A 22,953-nucleotide genomic window follows, 5' to 3' on the forward strand; every position below is an offset into this window, starting at 1 on the left:
CGTGAGCATAGAAGTCCAGCAGCAGAACGATGGAGTCCCCAGCGGGAGCGCTCACCAGCACCCCCTCTAAGGACTCCAAAAAGGGTGGGTACTCTCAACTGCTTTTTGATGTATCGGCACAAACAACAGTCAGGACCCGTCCCCCCCACCCGAAGGCAGAGGGAGGCTCCCCCCACGTCCACCGTGGTGAACCCCAACGTACAGGCGCCGAGTCGGGGTGCAATAAGTATACCCACACCTGCTCGGTGTCTCTCATCATGGGCAACTCCAAATGGAAGAGAGTCCAACCCCTCTCAAGAGGACTGGTACCAGAGCCCAAGCAGTGTGTGGAGGCGAGTCCGACTATATGTAGTCGGAACTTCTCAACCTCACACACCAGCTTGGGCTCCTTCCCTGCCAGAGAGGTGACATTCCACGTCCCTAGAGCCAGCTTCGGTAGCCGGAGATCGGATCGCCGAGGTCCCTGCCTTCGGCCACCGCCCAGCTCGCACTGCACCCGACCCCCTATGGCCCATCCCACAGGTGGTGAGTCCATGTGAAAGGGGACCCACGTTACCCTTTCGGCCCCATGGGTGCAGGTGCTCGCCTTCGAGCCCCACCTCCAGGCCTCCCTTCCAGAGGGGGGCCCCGGTGACCTGCGTCCAGGCAAGGGAAACTTCGATCCACTTATATTATTCATCATAGGAGTCTTTTAGCCGTGCTTTGTCTGGTCCCTCACCTAGGACCTGTTTGCCATAGGTGACCCTACTAGGGGCGTGAAGCCACAGACAACTTAGCTACTAGGATAATTGAGACACACAAACCCCTCCACCACGATAAGGTGACGGCTTCCACGAATGTTCAGAGAGCTAAAGGCCCATGAGAAGTCAAGTTTAACAAGAGTTTAGCAGATCTCACAAGATACTGTACATGGAGGTCTCACATGATGTCATTTGTGCAAATTTAAAGGCATCGTTTTACTGGAGAGAAAACAAATTGGTCGAATTATATGACTTTGTGGCCCTTCAACTGTTGAAGTAAAGTAAAATAAAGGCAAGATAATAACCACTGTGTCACTGTCAGCTTTGTCATGAATGTAATCTCCAAAAGAATGAAGTCTCTAGAAGAGATGCCTATTGTGGGTACGTTAATATGCAGATATTAATCTTAGTTAATTGAAATTGTACACTGTAAAACATTTTACTCTAAAGATTACAGTAAAAATTACATTTACTGGTAGCCTGTAAAATACTGTAAATGAATCCCCTGTAAAATATTGTATTTTTTAAGATGACTAATTACAGCAACATACTGGAAAGAAATTATATTTTACAGGATCACTGCTGCCAGTAAAATACTGTAATTTATAGTGATCTAGTACAACCCCAATTCCAATGAAGTTGGAACGTTGTTAAACATAATGTTTAACCTATATTTAATTGAATACGCTACAAATACAAGATATGTAATGCTCAAACTGATAAACTTTATTGTTTTTAGCAAATAATCATTAACTTAGAATTTAATGGCTGCAACACATTCCAAAAAAGCTTTTTCTTTTGACAACATTCAATAAATGTTTGGGAACTGATGACACTAATTGTTGAAGCTTTGTAGGTGGAATTCTTTCCCATTCTTGCTTGATGTACAGCTTCAGCTCTTCAACAGTCCGGGGTCTCCGTTGTCGTATTTTACACTTCATAATGCGCCACACATTTTCAATGGGAGACAGGTCTGGACTGCAGGCAGGCCAGTCTAGTACCCGCACTCTTTTACTACAAAGCCACGCTGTTGTAACAGGTACAGAATGTGGTTTGGTATTGTCTTGCTGAAATAAGCAGGGGCGTCCATGAAAAAGACGTTGCTTGGATGGCAGTATCTGTTTCTCCAAAACCTGTATGTACCTTTAATGGTGCCTTCACAGTTGTGTAAGTTACCCATGCCATTGGCACTAACACAGCCCCATACCATTACAGATGCTGGCTTTTGATCTTTGCGTCCACAACAGTCCAGATGGTTCTTTTCCTATTTGGCCCGGAGGACCCGACATTCACAATTTCCAAAAACAATTTGAAATGTGGACTCGTCGGACCACAGAACACTATTCCACTTTTCATCAGTCCATCTTAGGTGAGCTCGGGCCCAGAGAAGCCGGCGGCGTTTCTGGGTATTGTTGATAAATGGCTTTTGCTTTGCATAGTAGAGTTTCAAGTTGCACTTATGGATGTAATGCCCGTAGATTCAATGTTGGTTTTCGGCCTTGCCACATACATGCAGTGATTTCTCCAGATTCTCTGAAGCTTTTGATGATATTATGGACCGTAGATGATGAAATCCCTAAATTCCTTGAAATTGTACGTTGAGGAACATTGTCCTTAAACTCTTCAACTATTTTCTCACACACTTGTTCACAAAGAGGTGAACCTCGCCCCATCTTTGCTTGTGAATGCCTGAGCAATTCAGGGTATCTCCTTTTATACCCAATCATGGCACCCACCTGTTCCCAATTAGCCTGTTCACCTGTGGGATGTTCCAAACAGGTGTTTGATGAGCTTTCCTCAACTTTCTCAGTGTTTTTTGCCACCTGTTCCAGCTTTTTTGGGACGTGTTGCAGCCATATAATTCTAAGTTAATTATTATTTGCTGAAAACAATAAAGTTGATCAGTTTGAACATTAAATATCTTGTCTTTGTAGTGTATTCATTTAAATATAGGTTGAACATGATTTGCCAACCATTGTATTCTGTTTTTATTTATGTTTAACACAACGTCCCAACTTCATTAGAATTGAGGTTGTAGAAGCTGCGCAAAGCTCGGAATGACAATCCATGGCTGTACACTAATCAAGAAGCTTGGTGATTTACAGTGGTTAATGTCACTAGTGTTAAATTTGTCCAACGGTGTTAGACTTTAAAAAAAACAAGTTTGAAAATGAATTACCTTTCTTTTGGCTGTGTCATTGATGATGGTCGTGGTAATTATCATTGTAATAATAATAATAATATGTGATATAAAATATATAATTATTACCCCTCAATAGTAATAACAATGGTAATAAAAATACATTTTACTGGCTAAAAATGCAGTCATTTATTAATGCAAAAAAAATACAATGTAACACGTTGTAGAAAAACAAAGTAAAACAGCAATAAAAATCAGTCTTTCAGGTGACAATCTATTAACACAGTATACACATTGACTGGCAATGATGTTAACAGTGGGCTGTTGTTGGCCTGCGGGACTGTCTGACATTTATTTGTCTAAATATGTCTAGCAGTTCGAAGGGCAACATTAGAAATATGCTGAATAAGGCCAGTGAACGTGATTAATCACACATCATATGCACATTGAATTTTTGGACGGCCATCGCAAAGAGTTGAGTTGACAGTGGGTCTGTTATGTATTGTACTCACTCTCTCGGGACAACAACCGAGAGAGTGAGTTAACCTCATGATGGCCAGTCAACGTGTAACAGAGACAATGATGTTTTGTGGCGTGAAAAAAAGTACAAAGTTCTGAGCCTTCCACCGCCATGCCAAGACTGTTCGTAAACCAAAAATAGTATGCTAATCTGAGGTAATTTTTCTTTTAAAAAATCGTTCGTAAACCGAGGTTCCACTGTAATTTTTTGTGTGGCATTAGTTGCTGATTCTCATCCTGACCACTTCAAACTCCCAAAAATGAACAAAAACTCCTCTCAGATAGCACCAAACGTGTCGCTCTCGCTGCGGACCAAACCTTTTCATAGGCGTTCGACAGGCGTTCGGTTGTTAAGCCCCGAAATGGATATACTGTAACACAAAATGTCATTTCCACCCAACATTAGGCAGAAAGAAATGTGACTTACATCAGTTCCACACACCAAACTGGCAAGTTATATTCAGGTGGCAGACGTCCAATTGAAGTTGTCCAACTTGCTGGCTGGCAGGAAAAATGCTCCTTGTGGGGAAGAAAACAATGGCGGCTATCGGTATATTTTTCCCTCTCTTTTCTGTCCTCCTTCCCATGATGCAACGCAGTTTCCAGTAGAAATTCTGGATTACAGTAGTGCTGTATTTTTTTTTGCTTTTGCTCCCATGGTGCATTTTACCCTAATATACAGTATGTCATAATAAAAATACCGTATAATGCTGGACCTATTTTACAGCAAATGCTTCCAATTTTACAGCAAACGCTTCCAATTTTACAGCAAACGCTTACAGTGTACCAACAGATACATAAAACATTCTGAAGGGTGCAGACATTTTCTACAGCCATTGTGGAAACTAGGAATGTCTTTTTGACCCTCTTTATAATCTCATTTTAGACAGACAAACTTGAGCCTTCTTAACTAGCACACTTAAAGGAGAATAGACTTACGATGCGAAAACCAGGTAAGGAAGGAGTAAACTAAATAGTAAAGGAATCAGGGCCAAAGTACAGAGGAAAGAGTGGGAGAAATAGACGGGGAGGAGGGGTTTATTTAAAGAAAAACGATTTCCCTGCAGTATAATTTGCTGATACAGATGATACAGTGATGAAGAGAGAATAAGACACAGGCACGCACGCACACACACACACACACACACACTTACATAAAGAGGGAGAACTCCCCAATGGCCAGACTAAGAGTAAAAATAAGGAAGAAAAACTAATTAACTGAGGATGTCCGTGGTGGGCTACTCTCTCTCTCTCTATCTCTCTCTCTCTCCCCCCCACACACACACTATACAATTCTGCAAATTGGGAGTGTTCTGCCCCCTGTTGTTCAATCACACATGAAGTCATTCACACTCAGCAAAAGTGTTGCGATCAAACAGGAATTGTAATGACGCAGTTGGCTGATAATCAGTTTTGTAAAATAACAACATAATTACTATGATGCATGGCACCCGCGAGTGTGTGTGTGTGTGTCTGTATGCGTGTGTTGTGAGATGTGCAGACTGAATGCAGTGTCATGCCTGCATTCCGTCAAATTAGTAACACTCGCCGCCAGCATAACCTCCACAATCTGTTGCGGTATTATTTATTGTCATTCACTCCAAAACCTGTTTCGTGGAACAAGGAAATAATAATGTGTTGCTTGGATAACAAGAATAATATATGACATGCACAGATCTCATTCATTCTGTCTATATTTGTGCTAAACCTGTTAAAAGGCATGTTAAAGTAGATAGACTTTTTCAACTCTTACAATATCTTCATGATATTCATTATTACTTTTTTAATATATTTCACTCATATTTCATAAACATTTTTGTCATTATCGCTAGTTTTTTCACAGAATTTTACAGCCTCATGCAGTGAGACGTGGTGCTCATTTTGAACACCCACTTAAGGTAGAAATATGGATCCCTGGATACAATAAGATTCATGCTCTTGCATATAATGTGTATCCATCCATGCATCCATTGTCTTCCGTTTATCCAGGTCGCAGGGGCAGCAGCTTAAGCAGGGAAGCCCAGACCTCTTTCTCCCCAGCCAATTCGTCCAGCTTTTCCAAGGGGAGCCCCAGGCATTCCCAAGCCAACCGGGAGACATAGTCACTCCAGCGTGTCTTGGGTCGTCTTGAGGGCCTCCTCCCGGTGGCGTCCAGGAGGCAACGTAAACAGATGCCCGAGCCACCTCATCTGGCTCCTCTCAATGCTGTGGAGCAGTGAGAGCCTCTCACCCTCTCTCTACGGGAAACTCGACCCTTTTCCGACTGTCTGCCTCAGATTTGCAGATACTGATTCTTATCTTGACCACTTCCCACTTGGCTGCGAACCACTCCAGTGAGAGTTGAAGATCATGGCTTGATGAAGCCAAAAGAACCACACCATTTGCAAAAAGCAGAGACATAATACTGAGCTCACCAAACCGGACCCCTTCAACGCATTGGCTGCACCTAGAAATTTGGTCCATTAAAGGTTATGAATAAAATCGGTGAGAAAGGGCAGCCTTGGCGGAGTCCAATCCTCACTGGAAAGGAATCCGTCTTACTGCCGGCAATGTGGACCAAACTCTGATACTGGTTGTACAGGGACCGAACAGTCCGGTACCCCATGCTCCCGGAGCACCCTCCATAGGACTGCCAGAGGAAAACAGTCAAACGTCTTCTCCAAGTCCACAAAGCACATGTGTAGAATAGTTGGGGCAAACTCCCATGCACTCTCCAGAATCCTGTCAAGGGTGAAGAGTTGGTCAACTGTTCCATGACCAGGACAAAAACCACACTGCTCCTCCTGAATCTAAGATTCAATGTCCAGATGGACCCTCCTCTCCAGAACGCCTGAATAGACCTTACCAGGGAGGCTGAGCAGTGTGATCCCCCGATATTTGGAACACACGCCCCAGTCCATCTTCTTAAAAAGGGGGCCCACCACCCAAGTCTGCCAATGTAGAGGCGCTGTCCCCGATGTCCATGCGATGTTGCAGAGGCGTGTTAACCAGGACAGTCTCACAAAATCCAGAGCTTTTAGCAATTTCAAGTGGATCTCATCCACCCCCGGGGCTCAGCCAGCAATGAGCTTTTTAACCACCTTGGTGACTTCAACCCCTGACATAGGAGAGCCAGCCTCTGAGTCCCAAGACCTCCTCATAGGAAGGCGTGTTGATGGAATTGAGGGGTTTTGGCACACCTACTCACAAAATCCTGAGTTTAGGTCAGCAGCGCCCCATCCCCACTATATACATTGTTGAAGGTGCAATGTTTCCCCCTCTTGAGATGCTGGATGGTGAACCAGAATTTCTTAAAGCCATCTGGAAGTCATTCTCCATGGCTTCACCGAACTCCTTCTACGCCTTCTAATAGTTTTTGCCTCAGCGACTACCACACGTGTAGGACTCCTCCTTCAGCTTGACACCATCCCTGCAACCTTAGTGAGGATAAGCGGTTCAGAGAATGGATGGATAATAATAATATGAATTAGTTCATTGATGGACAGCACAGTGATAAAGTGGTTAGTCATCTGCCTCACAGTTCTGAGATTTGGATTTCAAATCTCGGGTCTGGCCTTCCTGTGTGGAGTTTGTATGTTATCCCTATGCTTTCTCCAAGTTCTGCGGCTTATTCTTACATACAAAAATATGCATGCTCGGTTAATTGAAAACTGTAAATTGTCCGTAGGTGTGAATGTGAGATTGATTGGTTGCTTCTCTATATGTGCCCTGCTATTGGCTAGCAACCAGTCAAGGGTGTATCCCGCCTCGCCAAGTTAGCTGGGATAAGCTCCAGCACACCCGTGACCCTAATCAGGATAAGCAGTATAGAAAACGGATGGATAGTTTATTCATACATTAGAGGAGAACTGAATAAGTACGTAAAACATATTTAAAAAAGAACCAGAGCATATACAGTATAAACACAATATACACATATTTTGAGAAATTGGTGGAATTGTTTTATGAACAAGCAGATCAGTGCAGTATAACGAGCAAAGGTTAAGGGCCACCTTGTTTTCACTATTAGTTTTGTAGTCCTAGTTCGGCACCCACTATTTATTTATGTGGCATTAACCAACTCATTGCTGGAATTTTATTTTTGTTTGCTTATTTATCCAGATGAACCATTTCACCAATTTAGTTGCATCAGGAGTTTGTGTGAGCTCATACTTGCTGTTGGAGCCTGAAGTGTAACTTTTCATGTTGCTCATTCAATGTTATTCTTCAAAAGCAAGCTGAGGAGTCTGGGAAAAATGTGTCGACTGTATCCAAGAGGGGAGATCAGATCTACAGTGTACTGGATCGCAGCGGCTATGTGAATTTGGTTAGAAAGTCTGTGGGCCGCAATTACAACCTCTGAAGTTCGACAATATCCGCAGGCATAATCACTCAGCGCAAGACCTTTTATCCTGCAAACCCCTGGAGGCCTGCCAATGAAGTGGGCCATTCTAAGAAACGGTTCCCCATTTGAAGTTATAGATAATTGTAATGTACTGGCAGATTAGCGTTTCTACTACATGCATGCTTTATCTCTAATCTTGTGATCAAAACGGTAAATTCATTGCGTAGCAATTCAATGATATTTATTTCCAACCGTTGAGCACAATTGCTTACTAGCTTAAAGTTGAACAAAACCCATTGTTGTTTTGTATCAAAAGTGCTGAAAATGGGTAAAGACTGAGAACGATATAGTACTGACTGGTTGGAAGAGGAGGAGGAGGGGGGGGGGGGGGAATCATCGTGCGGCTGGGGCCACTTATGGTAACCCTTTGGCAGCCACAGAAGCGCACTGTCCCGCTGATGTCCGCAAAGGAGGGAAAACTGTCCTGGCGGCACGGCTTATGGCTGCTTCTCTGCACCCCATAAGAACCAGCCAGCCAAATTCTCCTCTCCCGACTTAGGAGGCGTGAGAGTAGGCATGTATTTGATTGACATCTGAAAGTTCAGCAGGGTGGGGTTTTCCAGCACACAGTGACACGCCTACAGCATCTGCAAGCTTAAAGAATATCTCAATTCTTGACAATTTAAAGCCTGATTTCAAATACTTTGCAATTTATTTATTTTTTCATTGTCCGGCTTGTTAACATAACCTTTTTCAGAATTAGTTTCTGTGATGTCTCCAAGACCTTTTGGAGACTTGAAAGAGTTGCCAGAAGGTCTACCATCAAATCGAACGTTCGATTTCAGCGCGACTCCTTGGCGACACGGCTAGTCTCCAGGAGACGTCATCGAGATGTCTCGGCAACCAGTGGAGACTCCAGCCTCCATTAGGTCGCCACCTAGTTTCAAGGCCAGTGAGGTCTTAGTGTTGCGTCAGTTCGCTAACGATTGTTCAAACGATCAAGTGTTTTGAGCATACTGACTGGAATCACTTCATGAGCTGATTTGTTCCTTCATCAGTTCAGTTGAGCTCAGCCGTGAGCGTGCCGGCCGGGAGTGGAACTGTCACAGTCATGAACACCAACATGGTGGCACGGGAGGGAATGTTCTAAACATGACTCGTTCACTGTGAATGAACAAAATGTTATAACTTCTGGTGTTAGATTTGGGACACAAATACATACTCGTAACAGTAGATAAAATAAAAACGTGTGTTTTGTAAGAACTCACAATTATATTTTGTGTAAAAGTTATATTTTACCGCAGTTTTTATCCCCACGCTCGCTCAAAATGTTTTGCCACGCTTGAGCATCACCTCTCTCTCTCGCTCTCAACCATGCACACAGTACACTGCCCTTTGAAGCTTGACATACTTGACAGTGTTGCAAATGTGCCACAATTGTCAACTAATCAGGAGTCAGACAGCAGGGCAAATACATACAAACAAGAAATCACCTGCATATTACACTCTTCTGTGCTCTTATTTTCCCAAGAGTTTTATGTGACTTTCTATGTGGAAAATACAAGGACTACAAAAGCGTCCTTTAAAATGAGAGCCTCTGTCTGCATGCCATGCTGTAGTGTTAAATTTAAGGATTATTGCCCCATCTAGTGTTAACTGTCTGTTAGGACATGTGGTTTACAGCCTGAGTGAACCTGCCTGAATATAACTCGCATTATTCCTTCTTTTCCTTTTCATTTGGCAATCAGAAATAAAAATAAAAATTAAAGACTTTTAATTGCTAATTGTTTTTAATATAATAAAAAATGCATTAGTAGAATGTGCAATCCTCGTCACTTAAATAAATATAAACACTATATAAACAATAAACTTTATTAACTCCTCTGTTTTCTTTCTTCTTTCAGCAATTGTACGACGACACATGAGGAAATGTGTGTAAAGTACAGGTCTCGGTTGGGTGGCTTGGCCCTATAACTGTCAGTATGGTGCAGAAGGAAAAGGTTCCCAAACTAGTTGTGACTACAGCATAAGTGCATCACATATGGAAAAGACACCCTAGGATTAAGGTTCTACTTAAAGTACGTACTTTTCTATTGCCCCTTTTCCATTGTACCGGTTCTTCCCCCGATCAGCCTGGTTCCGCCCTGTCTGGTCTCTTTTGCATTAGAATTTTTCGAGGCCTGGCGGCACTGTTTTCTCAAAACCTCTTCCAACCTGGTTCTAAAATGTAGGCTGAGGAGGGTCGTGACGTCACTGTCATCTGATTGGTCGACGTTTCTTTAAGGTCACTTGTCACTTTCACAAGCATGAGGTCTAAAAGCTGCCGCTCACCGAGAGACGCCGCTGAAACCGAATGAACTGTCGCGCAGTGTGCGTGGTTTGGTGACTGTTTTCAGTAGTGGCTGATCAGTCTGCCACTGGTTTTGCCGCGATTCAAAATTTGAATTGGCGTCTTAACGTCGCAGGTTACAGCCCATCAAGACCCAGATAAGCTTTCCCTCACGGGGAACACACATTTCCGAGTTTAGCGAGCCGAGCAGCCTCAAGCCATATAAATAGTAAATAAAGCATCAAATATTGTTTTACATCAATACTTAACTCTATTCATAATGTATAGTGTGCCTGTGTATGAAAAAGTGAAGGTGGTGACTAGAATGTACGCAAATGTACGTACACATATTGTTCAAATGAATGGAGCCAGCGTACAGAACGAGGGGCCATTAGGGACATTATTCAGGATTAGCTCTCACACATAGTATTCAAATGCTCTCCCACACACAAACTACTGAAAGGCTCTCATAAATACTTGTCAAACGCTCTCATGAACACTTGTCAAATGCTCATATAAACACTAGTCAAACACTCTCATACACAATACTGAAAGTCTTGCTCTCATAAAAACTCGTCAAACGCGCTCATGCAAGCATGACACTGGTGATATCAATTTCCCTTGTTACTAAATTGAAAACTTCTCAAGTGGACGTTCAGATTTGTGAAAGTAAGCTTGCTTTTTCCTGCTGTATCTCCAGTGTAAGTGCATCCACTCTGTTTTTTTCTTTTTTTTTTGTTTGGTATCTATATCTACGAAATAAATACATTTAAAATCAATGCCAAAAGCTCATGTATGAAATTAACAACCAACACGAAAACAAAGGATATTTTCGCTATAATTTAAATCCTTACTTTTATTTAATTTTGTTTACGAAAATGTTTTATCAATTTTAGTTGTACATATTTCGTTTGATTTCGTTTACTATAATAACCTTGGCCTATACAGGCTCGCTGTTCCGGGCGCCCACTTGTGCAACCGCTCATGTGCAAGGGGAGCGTCAGAAACTCTACACTAGACATTTCATGGCGTTTTTAAATTACAGTAACTTGCTGACAGCATGAAATCAATGTATTGATTCATTGTGGTGCCGGTGAGTTACACAAGGTAAACTGGAGCTCTTTTGGCTTGCAGAAGAAGTAGGCCAGGTAACGCTTACCTTAGCATACAGCCGAACTGACCGGGATGTCACTCTATTGCATATAACCAAAAGTCATGAGTTCATGAAAAAAAGTGCAACATACATGTAACGCGAGAGTTAAATAAGACACACGTTCAACGAACTACGGGTAAAATAAACACACAAGATCAATGTTATGTTATTCTTTATTGTTCATCAACATTCAGAATTAGAGTCTTTCTTATGGCAACAGTTCAACAATTTCTGGCACAATACATGCTGGGAGCACATGGTTTTACAGTTCTGCTGCATGCAAAATTCACAAAATCTATGTGACGTCAACCAAAAGCCCATGATACAGTGTAAACTGTAATTAATTACTGTAAAAATCAATTAAAAGTATTTCACTGTGGTAAATAACTGTAGAATTTACAGGAATGTCTAACAGTGTAAGCGATGGTCCGGCTCAGTCGGGTTCGACCACGTCGCGCAGTGTGCGGCAGGCTTAAAAGCAGAAGTTGAAATACAACGAGAGATGGAAGGCACGATAAGAAACGAGCGTGTCACCTTCTTCTTGATCCCGCCCAGACCCCGCCCACTTTTGACTGGTGCCTGTTGTAATGGAAACGCAACAGAGACCAGGCCAGGCCAAGCAAGGCCGGGGGCACAGTGGGGCCAGGGCGTTCTGGAATTTGGAATGGAAAAGAGACTTATGAAAAGAGAATTATTAAACCATCTTGTGGCATCCTAGGGTGTTTCAGGAAGAGCGCAAAATGGCAGATAGGTTCCACGAGGGAAAAAAGTGGATAGGTGAAGGAATACTGTATTGTGCAGTTTTAATGATGTGCTATCGTCCTGAATGGTGCAGGTCCGGTACCACACTTTGATGGAGTTTGTCAAGATGCTCTTCACTGTAGAAGTTGATGAGAGAATTGAGAGGGAAAAGTGTTCACTTGCTATATCGCAATTCACCTATTGCAGATTGAGTTTTTTATTTGTGGATTATTTTTTTTTTTCCATATTCATATTGCGGCCTGCATGGTGGGCGACTGGTTAGCACATCTGCCTCACAGTTCTGGGGGCCAGGGCTCAAATTCCGGCCCCGCCTGTGTGGAGTTTGCATGTTCTCCCCGTGCCTGCGTGGGTTTTCTCCGGGCACTCCGTTTTCCTCCCACATCCCAAAAACATGCGTGGTAGGTTGATTGAAGACTCTAAATTGCCCATAGGTGTGTATGTGAGTGTGGATGCTTATTTGTTCCTATGTGCCCTCCGATTGGCTGGCAACCGGTTCAGGCTGTACCACGCCTCCCGCCCGAAGATAGCTGGGATAGGCTCCAGCAGCCCGCGACCCTCGCGAGGACAAGTGGTAGAGAGAGAAAATATTCATATCGCGCTTAATTCATCATCATATCGAGGGATTTTGACTGTATTACTACTGACTATTTTAAAACAATAAAACTGAAAAAACGGGAAAAAATAAAAACTATTACATGGAATAAAATGTAAAGACTGTATAGTACTACTGTGCTTTATGTTTAAGAGTACAGTAAGTTTTTTATAAGAATATGGTAGAGGTTAGAGGTTGTGGGGAAGATTAATATGAGTTTGGGGAGGTTCATACAGCTTTAATATAGTATGTGTATAAATTGGAAAACTATGGAGTCGCTACTTCGTGGACTTCACCTATTGTGGGGCTGGTTTGGAACCTACTACGATGGTAAATGAGGGATTACTGTATTCTAAATTTTCTCATCTTTCTTAAAAAGCGAAGTCGCTGCGTAGATTACCTAGTGACATGCTGCATGTTATGGGTCGAGGTTCGATCCTCACACTGCTGTGGGTGCAGGCGAGTTCTTCACCCTTTCCACCTGCATCCTCTTTGATGAGAGGCTGAGCATGCGTGTCTCTCCTCATCAGTGGATCGATAATCATTGTTTTAATCTCAGCATTTAAGGAAAGATTATTTAATGGCACCCGGGTACCAGTTGATCTACCTTTTCCTCATCAGCAATCAGCCCGATGACTGCTGTTTTTAGTCAGTTTTGGGAGGAGACAGAGTCGTAGGTGAAGAAGGAGTACAGGAGTGGACTGAGCACATAACCATGGGGGGTTCCTATGCTCGGTGTGTTTTTTACCTGATGTCTGTGTAACAACTATGACAGTCCAGCACCCAGTTGCAGAGGACAGCAAAGAGCTGCTCGGGATTGGGATTAAATGTTCAATGGTAATCTATCACCATAAATTTCCTTGTGTTGTATGCGTTTAGAGCTTTATAGATGGCTGCAATAACGGCATTGTTAGTGGAACGATTCTGATATGCAAATTGCATCCGTACAATGTGACTAGGATGGCTTTTTTATGTGAGACATGACAATCTCCTTGAAACACTTCCTGACACACCTTTGCCAATGTTGCAGTGAGTGGAGTGCTCAGTGCTTCTTAAACCGTCTCTTGTACCAATACATGCAAATTAGCCAGTTATTCACATACACACTCCACAGTGTGCTCAACATTCAGACACACAAACAAAATTAAGCATTAAAACAGATATGCCACGTTGGCTATTGTGGGTAAATTAATCATATGGCTTTAGATTAGATTTAGATGAGTTCAAGGCAGCAAGTGTGAGATGCCATCAGGGAGTAAATATGCTTCCCTTCCCAATGAGTCCCCACAATAAGTTGTGTTATGCCCTACTCCGTCCTGTCAAGTTTAGTTGTGTGCACCATGTTTTACTATGGCCGGCTAGCTTTCTCATCCACACCTTGTCTGCCATGGCAAATTTTTTTTGACAGTTCAAAAATCACAATGATCATCCACAGCAAACACGGACTGTTATGTATGCCCATTCAGTCCCCTCGCCTTGTCACAATAAACCTCACAAATGTTGCTTTGTTGAATGTGCTGGACAACAAACAACAATATGATTGAGTCCAGCATTATGGTACTTACAGAATCGCTGTCGTCTGAATCTCTGCAGCTCTGACTTTCTGTGGTTTAAACTGGAGAAAACAGACACAAACACAATACAATTATACAACCTATAGATTTAACATTCAGTACCTGCTAATTTTATTTAGTATTGGGTAAAGGTGACATAAAACACATTTTTTGACTCATCCCCATGATCGCACCCCCATGTTGTGATGTCGGAGCACCAAGCCAAGTTTGCTGTTAGTCAAAGACATCACCATCGTCTCAATAATTTTAGGTACGTTGAGTGTGGTCTTGCGAGCATTAAAATTTGTTTCAAATTCTACAGATTGCCAGCTCCCACAACATAACTGGCCAAAATTTCCAAACTACTTTTGTCATGGAGGCAGGCCATCTTTTCAGCTTTTAGAGGAAATCCCTGGATGAAATCAAAACTGAAACCTTGCAGGGTGGAGTACTCTCCAATGCAATTCTGCTGAGTCTTTGACATTGTTGAAATCTTGTGTGCACAACTGACTTGTTGCAGATGCTGCAACCAACCACAGCACACAGTCGCAGAGAAAGGTGAACAGCATTGGCGTGTTACGCCCTAGGCCTGATAAACCTCATTGAAGTGGAAGGATTGCAAATCCATCAGCCATCGCAATACTTGGCCTTCTGGTTACCTGAATGACTTGCACCCCTGCAGCGTGGTCTGTTCTGATGGTGAAGGGCATGCCACAAAGGTAGTAAGTGAAATGGTGTTCAGCCAAAACATCTGCGTTTCCACCTGTTTTCACAGTAGCACAACTGACTCTTATTGAAGGTGTGGCTGATGTAGGTCACCACCCGTTCACGTTCCCACCCCACTGGTGCCCCTACGCTGCAATTGCAAGTGTCCATGTCCAGTACAATAGCCAAGGCTTGGTCTGGAGGAGGGGGGAGGGCGAAAACAGGAGCATTCATAAGGATCCTCTTGAGGTTGGAAAACACCTACTGATAGTCCGGAAGCCACCTAAAGTACTGGTTGTTCTGGATGAGGTGGAACAAGGGTGCACCAATGCTAAATGCCTTCTCAAACCTCCAGTAGTACGAAGCTAGTCTCAAGAGACTCTTGAGCTGCTTGTGGTCTCTTAGGCCAGTCTTTGATGCCGCTGAGCTTCTCCTTCAGTCGATGCCCCCAACAACCAGGAACTTCACCTCTCGCTGCATAAAGTGGCACTTCTTTGGGTGCAGGTCCAGTTTAGCCACTGCAATCCTCCCCAGCATATGCTTCAGGGAATCCAGTGCAGTCTAGAAGGACCTGGAGATGAGGACTTCGCCTAAGTACACCAAGCACTCCTTCCTGGGGGATATTTGGAGTGTCCATCAGTCGCTCAATTGTCCCATGCATTGCAATAGTCCAAAACCTGTGACCCTGCACTAGCAGGGCCCTTGAGTGGTCTTGATCTTGTGTCTTGACTCAGTGGTGAGGGGGAACTGCCGGCGTCCACTGCTAGAGGTCGAGTGTCGGATGTTGTGATGTTGGAGCACCACAAGGTTCTGTGTATTTTTCTGTTCACATTATACCCCTTTGGATTGCCAATACAACTGTAGATCTTGCCATCTGCAAAATTTCTCAGATGACTCTGCGGTGTTGGAGTGTATTAGGGATGGACAGAAGGGAGTGCAGAGCGCTTGTGGACAGGTTTGTGGACTGGTGCAGCCGGAATCATCTGGTCCCCAACACTAGTAACACTAAGGAGCTAGTTGTGTCATGGTCTGTGTTTTGGTTTGGCTTGTGTTTGGTTTTGTTTCATGTTTTGTGTACTCATTTAGTTATTGTATCCACCTGTTCTCGTCAACCTTCTACCTTGTGTCGACCAATCAGCTCCCTCCAGCCACGCTTGTCTTGTCCAGGTGTTCCTCATTGTCTCGTCAATTTGTTTGTATTTAGTTCCCTGATTTCTTTCAGTTCATCGGTTCATTGTCGTATGTCATATGTCCTATGTCAGCAGTTGTCATAGACCATGTTTCCTTATCCTGTCATGTGTCTTTGTTAGTTTTTATTTAGATGTTTGGGCTTTTGTTGATTTAGTGTAACCTCCTTGATCCTTGTTTGGCTTTTTGGAAATTAAAACATTTTTTTTTTTACATTCCTGCACTCCTGCCTTGCCTCTCTGCTTCCCTGCACTTGGGTCCTCCACGTTTTGCCCCTACATTTTGCCTCGCCTTCCTTGCCCTCAAAACCCCCCACCGTGACAAGTTGTGCAGGTTAAGAGGAACAGGACCACCACTCAGCCTATCACCATCAAGGGGAAGGAGATAGTAATAGTGCAGCAGTACTTTAACAAAGGAATGGAATGGAGCACCAACATGGATGTTGTTTACAAGAAGGGAATGAGCAGGATCTATTTCCTGAAGAACCTCAGATCCTTTAATATGTGCAGTAAGGTGTTGGAGAGGTTCTACCGTTTGGGGTAGCAAGTGCCATCTACATTGCTGTTGTCTGCTGCTCTTCATCAAGGCAGGCTGAAAAATCAGATTGAAAATTTTCAGTGAGGTCCTTTTCAAATTCAACCTGTGTAACATGGACCTCGCATCTGGGCAGTATCCTGCGCCAATCATGATCCGAGGAAACACTTTTCACACATTGCCGTGGAAGCTCCAACAGTCGGCATAGCTTGCAGTGCACGTTTGAATGTGCTAAGTATGTTAGCTATTGTCCATTTTCCATCTAACCGAGGTGTCAGCTGTTTTCCTCATCAGGAATTCACAACGAGGAACAGTTGTATATACACCAATTAAACCACATCAGTGCCAGCTAATACAACTAGAGCGGTTACATTATCTAGGAATTCATCTTTGGCCTTTGGGTCTCCTGTGTCAGTTTAGTATCCAGTTTTGCAGAGAATGGCGACGTTTGAATCAGTGAAGGACCAGAGATCACTGAGCAAGCTACTTTCCAGCTAGGATAACCATTCACATCCCTCTCCACAACACTTTGCAGCAGCAAAGGAGCTCTTTCTCAAACAGACTTATTCAGTTCAGACCTTCTTTCATACCGTTCTGTATTAAATAATGTATATATTTTTCATGTTTAAAATCAGTATTATTCAATGTTCAATATCGTGCATATATACAATAAATATTAACAATTTGTTTGCATGCGATATACATATTGGGTGGATTTAGTTAAAGAACATGTTCCATCCATCCTTTTTCTGAGCAGCTTATCCTCACGAGGGTCGTGGGAGTGCTGGAGCCTATCCCAGCTATCAACAGGCAGGAGTCGGGGTACATCCTGAACTGGTTGCCAGCCAATCGCAGGGCACATTTAAACAAACAACCATCCGCACTCACATTCACATTCACAACTACGGGCAATTTAGAGTCTTCAATCAACCTACCACGCATGTTTTTGGGATGTGGGAGGAAACCGGAGTACCCAGAGAAAACCCACACTGGTACGGGCAGAACATGCAAACTCCACACAGGCTGGGCCGGGGATTGAACCCTGGTTCTCAGAACTGTGAGGCAGACGCTCTAACCCGTCGTCCACCGTGCTGCTCAACAACATGTTATTATATATATTTGCTATTCTTGCAAAACTTTTCTTTTGCACTAGTTGTATGGCTACTGCTGTGGAAAATTGGACTATATTTATACTTATTTGCCAAGGCCCAACATGCAACACCTTAACTCTGCCTCCTTTTCTTCCTGCTTATATTAAGTGTTAATATTCATTGGGTGAATGCTGATTTTGTATTATCTTTTTCTCTTTTTTCTTTGTTGGTTGCTCATATTTTTTGTTGGTGTAATTTTGAACATTGCTGCTGTGACAACAATTTTCCTCACGGGATGAATAAAATATGGTAAAAAATGCGAAATGGACTGCACTTACATAGCGCTTTATCTACACCAGACATGTCAAGCTCCCCGCCAGTGGGCCACTTCCAGCCCACACAAAGCTTTTTCGTCCAGCCCGCGGGATCAATTTGAAGTCAGCGTGACAAGGTCCTGCCCACGGGCGTCAGCCAAACGTTCACGTAATTCCATGAGCAGCGTCTTCTTATTTGTATGAGCTATACAGTGCTCAGTGTTGGGGGTGTGGGGATACGACAGTCAGCCAATCAGGTGAGACTTTTATGCCATCGTCGTTTTCATTAACATTATCTATGTTACGGTCGTGTTTATTTGATGTTTTGAAAAAAAATAAAATGTTCCTTGTGGTTGTTACAGCACAAATCTGACTGCAAAAAGTGTTTTCGGTATCAGAAATCACACTTTTATAGTTAAAAGTGATGCAGTAAAAGAAAATCCAAAGCGAAACATGAAAAGCAGGAGATATGGCAGCAACATTTTATAGTTCTCAAATTAGAAGGAAATCCAACTTTACAAAACAGTTAAATGCAAAATATATGGGGTCCTCTGTTTACGATGGAGTTTAGTTCCTACAGCAGAAACGTAACCCGAAATAGTACATAAATCAGAATACGCCATAACCTGTCAAGCAGTAATAAAGTCAAGACAGAAAATAATGGAATGAAAAACAGTTCTGAGCACCGGGGTTCAAATCCCGGTCCCGCCTGTGTGGAGTTTGCATGTTCCCCCCGTGCTCCTGTGGGTTTTCTCCAGGTACTCTGGTTTCCTCCCACATCCCAAAAACATGCAGGTTGACTGGAGACTCTAAATTGCCCGTAGGTGTTTATGTGAGTGCGAATGCTTGTTCGTTTATGTGTGCCCTGCGATTGGCTGACAACCAGTTCAGGGTGTACCCCATCTCACGCCTGAAGACAGCTGGGATAGGCTCCAGCACGCCCGTTACCCCTAGTGAGGATAAGCGGCTCAGAAAATGGATGGATGGATGGAGATACATATATATATCTATCTATATATATATATATATATATATATATATATATATATATATATATATAGATAGATATCGATATATAGATATATCTATATCTATATATAGATATATCTATTTCTATATCTACATATATATATAGATATAGATATATATCATCATCAGCCATTATTTATCTACTGCAGGATGAAGGCCTCTTCTTCACATTTCCAACTACTATGAGATATACATATATATATATATATATATATAAAATACTGCCACCCCTAGTTACCGGCGGACTGCTGAAACAGCTCTTTTTCTTTCTGCCTGGGGAACGCCAAGACAGCACACTGGCCTTGATTGGACGAACCTCTGTAATCAACAACATTTATCAAACTTCGAGACCCTTAATTTACTCATTTATCACACTGTTTGGGCTGCCTGATTAGAATTATAAACTCTCATCCTTCTCACCACTGGCTCTGAATGAGGACTCTAATTGAATAAGTAGAAGTGCTACCTTGACTGATGGCTGTTCTCTCTCACATGAATTGCTCAAACAGCTTTGCTATCTTGGTTGATAGAAAAGGCAACAGCAACACTCTTGATACATTTGCTTATTACCACCGCCGAGGAGATTTTCTATATGGTTGCATTCATCCGTAATGTCTAGACTCTAGACGTGATATCAATACTTTAGACTCGAGAGTATTCTAAAAAGGATTTTGTCGAGGACAACAGGGAGTTGAGTGTGCATGAGTGTAGGGTTTCTGTACCAAGTGCCTTTGCCACTAGTATTTATTTTTTTCAGTACGCAATGTAAACTAGTTCCCATTTTACAAGGTCATACAAAGAGTTAGACATTGTTTCAGAATCATCAGTTTCTGAGTTATGTAAACACGTGCACACACGGAAACGCACACACACACACAATTTAATTGAGCACATTTACACAGGTAGCTCGTTTGAGAGTCTCTCCCTCCCAAAAGACAACTTTAATTAAAAACCTAGGGTCCAAAACAATCCCTTGCCTGACCCTGGTCCATTGTAAAATTATAATCAATTATACACTCCCCGGCGGCACGGTTGGCGACTGGTTAGAGCATCTGTCTCACAGTTCTGAGGTCCAGGGTTCAATCCCCGACCCCACCTGCGTGGAGTTTGCATGTTCTCCCCGTGCATGCGTGGGGTTTTCTCCGGGCACTCCGGTTTCCTCCCACATCCCAAAAACAAGCATGGTAGATTAATTGACAACTCTAAATATATATATATATATATATATATATATATATATATATATATAGTTATTTTATTTACTATATATATACTACTTTAAGACTTCTCACGTTGGACCTATTTTTGTTCCAAATATCCATCCATCCATTTTCTACCGCTTATCCGAGGTCGGGTCGCGGGGGAAGTAGCTTTAGCAGGGACGTCCAGACTTCCCTCTCCCCAGCTACTTCATCCAGCTCTTCCAGGCGTTGCCAGGCCAGCCGAATGATGTAGTCTCTCCAGCGTGTCCTGGGTCGTCCCCTGGGTCTCCTCCCGGTGGGACATGCCCTGAACACCTCACTAGGGAGGCGTCCGGGAGGCATCCGAATCAGATGCTCCAGCCACATCATCTGGCTCCTCTCGATGTAGAGGAGCAGCGAGCTTCTCACCCTATCGCTAAGGGAGAGCCCAGACACCCTGCGGCGAAAACTTATTTCGGCCGCTTGTATCCGGGAACTTGTTCTTTTGGTCATGAACCACAGCTTGTGACCTAAGGTGAGGGTAGGAACGTAGATCGACCGGTAAATCGAGAGCCTTCGCCTTTCGGCTTAGCTCCTTCTTTACCACAACGGATCGATACAAAGTCCGCATCACTGCAGGTGCAGCACTGATCCGCCTGTCGATCTCCCGTTCCATTCTTCCCTCACTCGCGAACAAGACCCCAAGATACTTGAACTCCTCCACTTGGGGCAGGATCTCATCCCCGACCCAGCGAGGGCACGCCACCATTTTCCGACTGAGGACCATGGTCTCAGATTTGGAGGTGCTGATTCTCATCCCAGCCGCTTCACACTCAGCTGCGAACTGAGTGTCACGGCTTGATGAAGCCAACAGAACCACATCATTTGCAAAAAGCAGAGATGTAATACTGAGGCCACCAAACCGGAACCCCTCTACGCCTCGGCTGCGCCTAGAAATTCTGTCCATAAAAGTTATGAACAGAATCGGTGGCGGAGTCCAACCCTCACCGGAAACGAGTCTGACTTACTGCCGGATATGCGGACCAAACTCTGACTCCGGTCGTACAGGGACCGAACAGCCCGTGACAGGGGGTTCGATACCCCATACTCCCGAAGCACCCCCCACAGGACTCCCCGAGGGACACGGTCGAACGCCTTCTCCAAGTCCACAAAACACATGTAGACTGGTTGGGCGAACTTACAAAGTTCTAAGGAGGCTGGAAATGGCAAAACTGTTTTAAGGCTACAGTAGAAACACAGACGAGGTAAAAATGGTGTTGTCTTTTAAACTGCGGGGGGGTGTTGGCATAGGGGGCGTCCAAATGGTTTTGGGTGGCCAGGCTTCCACCTGCACAGAGCGGATCACTTTCTAGTGTCCTCATGTAAAATCCAAGTTGGTGAAATTTTGTTTTTTTTTTTATATCAAAGAAGTTTGGTGCATGGATGTCACAGTGCTTCGAAAACACTGCAGCCCCAATTTGGAGTCATTCTTCTTAGACTATAAGACCTTGTACTCACCAATACAATTTACCCCTTCATTCTTGTCGGTGTTCACATTGCACCCCACATCACCAAAATCATCTTGGTTACTATTAATCATTAAATATATACTTCTTCGTCATAATTACAGGTGTAGTTATCTGTAAGTTTATGAGGATAACCAATTTACTAAAGTGGCCATTTTCTCATACCAAATTGATGCCCTTAAATCATTAATTTAAAATGATTTATTTTGTAAGGTATTTTTAAATAATTATTAATAATTATTATATTTGATTGTCTAATTCTTCCTAATTCACAATTGTCCAATTCACCGTTGTCTAATTCACCATTGTCCAATTTTATTAGTTCATGATTTCACAATAGCACCACAGTCCAGAGTGCTGTCCACGTAAAATCTCAACAAATTATAAATTGTTTACACCAGTATCTCTGGAAAAAAACTCTCTCTCTTCGTTCATCTGTATTTCCTTTCAGTTTTTTAGAGTCTTTGTTTCGGGCTTGTCATGCTTTCAATACTTTCCCTATTTTTACTTGACCTGTCTTCCCCTCAATCATGCATTTCTGGCAATCCATTCTTCTTTCACTCTTCCATCTCCCTCCTCCCAATCTCGGTCTCCCTGTGCAATGTATGCATACTCTGATTAGGTTTGGATTAGCCAGGCAACAGAATAGGCATATGAAGCTTCAGAGAGAATAATGATAAGATTGTCGAATATTGTGGGAGTGGGGTAGTGGAAGGAAAAGAGAATGAGTACAGCAAAGTGCAAGCATGAGGGACCCATTTTACTACTACGCAAGCACAATATAGCATGTTAGGAAAAGGTATTGTACATTTATGAAGGTGATTACACGTTACAGCACAGTGCGGAATGTGTAAAAAAAGAAAACAATTATTCATATTACAAGCCAATATCTATTCATCCATTTTTTATGCCGCTAGTCCTCAATAGGGTGGTGAGTAACTGGAGTCTATCCCAGCTGACTGATGAGAATTTGGGTAAACCTTGGACTGGCCGGCAATCAGTTACAATAAACAAAACCATTCACACTCACAATCCCACCTCAGAACAATTTAGAGCTTTGAGTTATTTTGGAGATGTAGTACCAACACAAAACCCATGCAAGTAACATACAAACTCCACACAGAGATAGTCCAACGGATCTCCTGATTGTGAGGCAGATGGGATAACCACTATAACACATTCCTGCCATCAAGCTCATGTATTGTTCAAAATAGTTTTTAAAGTTGTTATTTTAAGGCTCAAGGCTTTTCCATGTGTGTCTATTCCAGTGCTT

General features: G+C 43.0%; 1 protein-coding gene across 3 annotated transcripts in view; it reads right to left on the reverse strand.

Moving 5' to 3' along the window:
- rbfox1 (RNA binding fox-1 homolog 1) overlaps window positions 1-22,953 on the reverse strand; it is a 343,897-nt gene that overhangs the window by 245,786 nt on the left and 75,158 nt on the right. For 2 of the 3 annotated variants that reach the window (XM_061701033.1, XM_061701031.1), the window contains exon 2: window positions 14,125-14,174. The gene's annotated coding sequence lies outside the window, so the exon portion shown is untranslated. Of the gene's footprint in view, window positions 1-14,124; window positions 14,175-16,536; window positions 16,568-22,953 lie in introns of those variants that run through there. The other variant, XM_061701035.1, reaches the window with a different exon arrangement.

The sequence above is a fragment of the Phycodurus eques genome, chromosome 16 (genome assembly GCF_024500275.1).
Source record: "Phycodurus eques isolate BA_2022a chromosome 16, UOR_Pequ_1.1, whole genome shotgun sequence".
NCBI lineage: Eukaryota > Metazoa > Chordata > Actinopteri > Syngnathiformes > Syngnathidae > Phycodurus > Phycodurus eques.